At 44.5% G+C, this 6802-nt stretch overlaps 1 protein-coding gene across 1 annotated transcript in view; it reads left to right on the top strand.

Annotated features, from left to right (window-relative positions):
* The window catches only part of LOC309532935 (uncharacterized protein), a 317735-nt gene that overhangs the window by 108904 nt on the left and 202029 nt on the right, over positions 1-6802 (top strand). The gene's annotated exons all lie outside the window — the stretch shown is intronic.

The following is a 6802-nucleotide window of genomic DNA, read 5'->3' as shown; positions in this document are numbered from 1 at the left end:
AAACATAAAAATATTAAAAACACTTAAATTCCGCAACTTATTTTCTCATAACTTATTTCCCCGACCTCCTCTTACCTCCCCTTCTTGTATACCCAATTTGAATTGTTTGTACAGCAAATCCTTATCTCAAAGCATTACAGCTTAAAAAATAAAAAATAAAAGAAAACCTTATTTTCTCTCCATCATCTTAAATTGTTATAACTTTAAATTCTTGCTTACAAAAAGAAAGTCATTTTATCATAATTACATCTTGAAACCACTTAATTTCAATCCAACATCATTCAACATTCCTTAATTTTACAATATTTTTGTAAATAGTCCTTAAATTTTTTCCAGTCTTCTTCTGCCGACTCTTCTCCCTGGTCGCGGATTCTGCCAGTCATTTCTGCCAGTCCCATACAGTCAATCAGCTTCAGCTTCATGCTGGTAGCTTCCAGAACACTGTCCCACCATCTCGTCCTCTGTCGTCCCCTTCTCCTTCTGCCCTCCATCTTTCCCAACATCAGGGTCTTTTCCAGGGAGTCTTCTCTTCTTATGAGGTGGCCAAAGTCTTGGAGCCTCAGCTTCAGGATCTGTCCTTCCAGGGAGCACTGATTTCCTTCAGAACGGATAGGTTGGATCTTCTTGCAGTCCATGGGACTCTCCAGAGTCTCCTCCAGCACCAGAATTCAAAAGCATCCATTCTTCGGCAATCAGCCTTCTTTATGGTCCAGCTCTCACTTCCATACATCACTACTGGGAAAACCATAGCTTTAACTATACGGACCTTTGTTGGCAAGGTGATGTCTCTGCTTTTTAAGATGCTGTCTAGGTTTGTCACAGGAGTTAGAGGGACCTAAGTGGCCGTGCCTTTCCTTCGCACTTGGCAGAGGTTTTATGCAGCGCAGCGAAGGGGCTCCGATCCTCTCGCCACTTAACGGTCATTTTCTAAGCCTTTCCCCTGAAACCAGAGCACAAGGCGCGCCATTCCTCTTTCGCTTTGCTGCACCTGACAAAGTGGCCCGAATATTTATTATATAAAATTTTATACACTGCTTGATGGTCAGGGGTGGGGAAAACATGTCAGAGCTGCTTACGGAAGATAATAAAATCATCAATAAAATCAGCTATTTGAAACATTCAAAGATAAGGTTAAACACCCACCAGCTTTCTACATATCTGGGTAGGCTCGCCGAAACATAAATATTATTATTATTAAAATTATTTATATCCCGCCCTCCCCCTGCAGAGCGCAGAAAATAGGTTGCCGTGACAAAATAAATTTGTTAAGACTTTAAGGTGTCGCAATACTTGCTTCTCCTTGTTTCTGCAACCACCTACATTATATTTAGATAAGGGCATTTGGAAGCCAGCAGCTTTTATTACTTGCCAGTAACCAAAGGGCAAAGAACACAGATGAAGAAGTTATGGAGAAAGGTGGTTGCCAAGTCCTTCAAAGGCAAAAAAATAAAACCCCAACTCCACAGCCTTGTGTTATCCATCAAGTGACCACCCTTATTATTAGCTATAAAGTCCGAAAGCTTCCCTTTTACATCTTTGAGGAGTGACTTCTCTGTCTTGGGGAAGCAAGTGGTTCCTGTTAATTTGAACGTGTAAAATGGCACTCAGGGATATATACGGTACTTATTAATATATATAAGTAGTCTTAAAATAATCAGGGACATATATATATATGTCTGCCAGAAAGCATAGGTACCGTATTTTTCGCTCTATAACACGCAGATTTTTTCTCCTAAAAAGGAAGGGGAAATGTCTGTGCGTGTTATGCAGCGAATGTGTGGTCCCTGGAGCCGAAAAATAAGGCAAAAATCAAACCGCGCTTCAGGGAGAAGGGAGCTCCGTGAGACAGGAAGTTGCTGCTTTCCTGCATTCTGCCTCAGGGTCTTACTGCCCGCCCTCCTCTGTTTCGTTACTGTGTTTGCTCAAACGGAACAAAGAGCAGGGAAAGCCCCTCCCCTCCAGGCAAGCAGAGGGGAAAAGCAGACTGTCGCTCCTTCCTCTCTGTGCTCCGCTCCTTCCTCTCTGTGCTCCGGTGCTGCTGAAAACATGCAGGTGGGAGAGAGAGAGAGAGAGAGAGAGAGAGAGAGAGAGAGAGCTGGCTGGCTTGGGTGGGTGCGTGGGGGAAACTTTTGCCTTCCTTTCCTCCCTCCCGTTATACCCCACTCCTGCATTCTTAGCCCTTCTGTGTTTTTCCTTCCCTCCCCACTTAAAATGTGGTTAAAAAGCATGGATCCACATGGATCCTAAGGATTTTTGCACTGGGTCACCCCAAATTCACCATCAGAGCACATAGCATGTCCATGGCTACAGCCTGCCCCCCAAAAATCATGCACCCACTGTTGCCTGGGGCTGCAATGGTGCAAAAATGTGGTTAAAAAGCATGGATCCACATGGATCTTTGCATTGGGTCACCCCCAAATTCACCACCAGAGAACATAGCATGTCCATGGCTGCAGCCTGCCCCCCCAAATCATGCACCCACTGTTGCCTGGGGCTGCAACGGTGCAAAAATGTGGTTAAAAAGCATGGATCCTCAGGATCTTTGCATTGGGTCACCCCCAAATTCACCACCAGAGAACATAGCATGTCCATGGCTACAGCCTGCCCCCCCCCCAAATCACGCACCCACTGTTGTCTGGGGCTGCAATGGTGCAAAAACGTGGTTACAAAGCATGGATCCACATGGATCCTCAGGATCTTTGCATTGGGTCAGCCCAAATTCACCATCAGATCACATGTCTGTGGCCACAGCATGAAGCACAAAAATGATACATCCACTGTTTCGTTCAGAATATTTTTTCCCTTGTTTTCCTCCTCTAAAAACGATGTGCGTGTTATGGTCAGGTGCGTGTTATAGAGCGAAAAATACGGTACTTAATTCTTTCCCAGCCATTTCTCTCTTTCTTCCTTGTAAGCATGTGCTTGGAACAAGCACTAGACTGAATAAAGCAGGTTTTTGCATGTCCACAGATTCTGACTCTCCAATCTTTGCCACAAAAAGGTTGCCGTCTTCCAAATCTTGGATATGTTCGCTTGCAGCTGTTATGAGTTAGCTAGCTAGTTATATAACATAACTGCATGGGCGTTTGGCACTTTACGAAGTGTAAGAGAACTGGCCGTTGCCCCGAGGAGCTTACAATTTTAAAATTCAACACAAGGGAGAGAGATGGAATCAGAGGGGAAACAGGAATGCATATACAGCACGTTATATTTGTTTCGCTTTACTTCTGCTTGGCAACAGTGGGGTTCAGGGAGAAAGAGGTTCTAATGTCTTCTTCATAAAAGCTAGGTTTTGAGGAGAGACGCGAAGGAAGAAAGTTGGCTCACACAAGTTCTGTTTTAATTCACATTTGGTATATCCGAAATATACCGTAGTTGTTTAACACTGGGGCTGAAAGCCAAACTAGAAGTGAAGCGCAGTATCTGCATTCACTATAAAGGTTCTTTAAAAATGCAAATACAGTAGTGCATTTTGGGTGGGCTGATAATTAGCAGAATTGCAGCAGGTGGAGCATGGGTAGGCAAACTAAGGGCCGGGGGCCGGATCCGCCCCAGTCGCCTTCTAAATCTGGCTTGTGGACGATCTGGGAATCAGCGTGTTTTTACATGAGTAGAATGTGTGCTTTTATTTAAAATGCATCTCTGCGTTATTTGTGTGGCATAGCAATTCGTTCATTCCCCCCCCCCCAATATATAATCCGGCCCCCCACAAGGTCTGAGGGACAGTGGACCGGCCCCCTGCTGAAAAAGTTTGCTGACCCCTGAGGTGGAGAATATAAGAAGCTCCCTTATACAGAGAAAGACAATTGGTCCAGCTAGCTCAATATTGTCCACACTGACTGGCAGCAGCACTCCAGAATCTCAAATGGGACATTTCCAGCCTTACTTGATGTTGTTGAGCATTGAGCCTGGGAGCTTCTACACCAAAGCATAAACTCTACCACTGAGCCTTAAATTTAATATCCTGCTGAGGAGAAGTCCTCCCTGATGCTAGCATTTGCAAATTAAATATTTCCACGGGAAGCAACTACCCATTTTCACACAAATGATTTTCCTTCGTAGGGGAGGAAAGGGTTACACTCTGCTTTCCCACCTGCAGCGATTACAGCAATTATCAATCTCATCCCCACACAGCTGGTGCTGTTTGCATTAAAAACAACATCACCTACCTTCATGTTAAATGCAAAAAAAAAATTTATGTCACATGTGGCTTGGCCCTGAGCTTGAAAAAAACAACAACACCCAAACAGGAAGTGGGTGGGGAAAACCCATATAAATTATTAAATTAATTTATATGCTAAATCTGCTTTTAGAAATCTGTAACAATCTTTTTTTAAAAAAACAAACAGGCACATTTTGTCCAGCTCCCCCCAAAGATAAGTACATCTGTTTTTCAGTCATACTAATACGGGAAAAGGGCAACTGCAAGAGTACCAGCTTCTTTAGACCTCAGGGGGGGTTACCTGTGGGACTTTCCTGTGAACTTTCCCGTGAACAGCTGGATCATTGCAATCTTTCCATCTCTTCCAGGAAAACAAGAGCTGATCATTTCCAATTGCAAATGGAGATGCACTTTGAAAATATTGTAGGCCATTGATTTGCATGGAAGCTAGCCAGTGGAAAAACAGGGTAGACAAGCTGAGAAACCTCCCAGGAGGCAAGACTCCCTATCAAGGTTATTAATAATTTTTATTAGCGGCTTCTTACCTCATGTATTAATTGAATGGAGAGGAGTTCCATAGCCATTTAGTTGTTAGGTTGAGAGGTGAGCTATGTACATAACTACGGCTGCTACATACTGTAAAGTGGGTTTCCTCTTGTAGAGGGAAATATTGATCCATGTAGATTGCTAATCAGAAAATAAAATAAATTCTAGAAAACTCTCCCTCTTCCCCAAACCAGATACCACAGTCCACAGGAGCTGCAGAACCCTGACCCCATAATTTGCCACCTACCTGGATTGAGAAAACAATTGCCACAAGACTGTTGCTGAGTGATAAACATTGCATACATATATGTCTGAGAAAGCACACTGCTCATGCAGAGTGGAAAAAACGTTGCACTATCTTAACAGAGTGTTACAGCAGCTACGTCATGATCAACTGATCAACTCGTTCTCTTCTGTGTGGTTGTTCTGTGTGGTTTTCTCAAACCACATAAACTCACTTAAGAAAAGAATGTAAGAGTAGCACAATGTCTTTAGTGCTAATCTTCTGTCTTTCAAGACACATGGTTTTGACAGGCGCTGCACTGAGTTGGTGAACCTATTGCCATTTTGGGATACCTTCACTATGACCTTTTCAATGACACAATGTTGTCCCAATGTTTATTATATTTAATTGATCTTTTAATTAGCAAGAAAACATGTCTAGGCTTTTCCGCTGCTGCTGTTTGAGCCACTTTTGCACTTCAGGTTTCTGCAAAAAAAAAAAAGAAGAAGTAAAAAGTGTTTGGGTTGATTAAGCAGTAGCATTTTAACTTGCACAAGTGAAAATTAAAACTTTTTAAGATTAATTTTTTTTAATGGATGCTTTGGTGAATTGTCCATTCTCCGCCTTCATGGCCATGCCACACCCACTAGTGTGGACAAACCATAATGGGATGTGTTAAGTTGTGGGTGAACATATCAGACGACACAGCGATTCTTCAAACAGCTCTTGTTTATTCACAGGCCAGAACAGAACTGAACAGCAAACAGCTCAGCCGGCCTGCTTTTATAGGCAGCCAGCTGTTAACATTGTAGCAACAACAGCCCAGGGTTTCCCCCCTAAAGTAACTGACGTGGACCTGAGTAAAAACTATATAGACGATACTCCTGGTGGCCAGGGTAAGAACTTCAATACATAACACCCCTCCCCACTGAGATAAGGCATTAGTTACAATCATAGTGGTTCCATTACATACAGCAATACCCTTCTTGGTTTCAGTAAGGCACATAAGCATATTAATTGACCCTATTCACCATACAGCTTTACATGTGCAGTTTGTACAGTGAACATAATCATTTAAATATGCTGGGCACTTGGAAACCCTGCTGAATCGCCGAGGGCCAGTACCAGAGTCCGGGTTGCCTTCCGATTCTGGCTTGGCGAGGAGACGCCGTTGCAGACGGATGTCGCGGACCCCACAGACGATTCAATCCATCAGGGCATCGTCTAAGTCTCGGAACTTGCAGTGCATTGCAGCCTGTCGCAGGGCGGTGGTGTAGTTGTTAATTGACTCCCCCTATGCCTGGTTCCAGTGGTAGAATGCATGGCGGGCAGCAATCTTGGACGGCTTTGGAGCGTAGTGGTTGCAGAGCTTCTCTTGAATTGTGTCCCACGGCGCTGCCTGGACTGCTAAGGGCACAACCAGTGCTCTGGCCGTCGCAAACATTTCGGGGCCACAAAGGCTGAGGAAGAGGCCCCGCTTCTGCTCTACAGACCCTCTTGTCAGCTCATTTGCTTGGAGGTAGCAGTCGAACTGAGTGAGGTAGGAGTCCCATGATTCAGAGGCTGGGGCAAACAGCGGTAGAGGCACGAGTGAAGCCATGGGCGATGGATGGAACCCAGTGCTCTAGCCAGAACGGTCAGCTCTGAATTGGATCTGCTCCGTGATTTTGCTCAGTGTTTCAGCTCCGTGATTCAGCTTGGCTCAGAGGGTGGCCGCGTCTGGCTGTGCTCTGATGTCCATCGATCCCACCTTCATCGCCAGTGTTAAGTTGTGGGTGAACATATCAGACGACACAGCGATTCTTCAAACAGCTCTTGTTTATTCACAGGCCAGAACAGAACTGAACAGCAAACAGCTCAGCCGGCCTGCT

The sequence above is a fragment of the Podarcis vaucheri genome (genome assembly GCF_965113315.1).
Source record: "Podarcis vaucheri genome assembly, chromosome: 5".
Classification (NCBI taxonomy): domain Eukaryota; kingdom Metazoa; phylum Chordata; class Lepidosauria; order Squamata; family Lacertidae; genus Podarcis; species Podarcis vaucheri.
The sequence above is the reverse complement of the archived record's forward strand: the minus strand, read 5'-3'. Positions and strand labels throughout refer to the sequence as shown.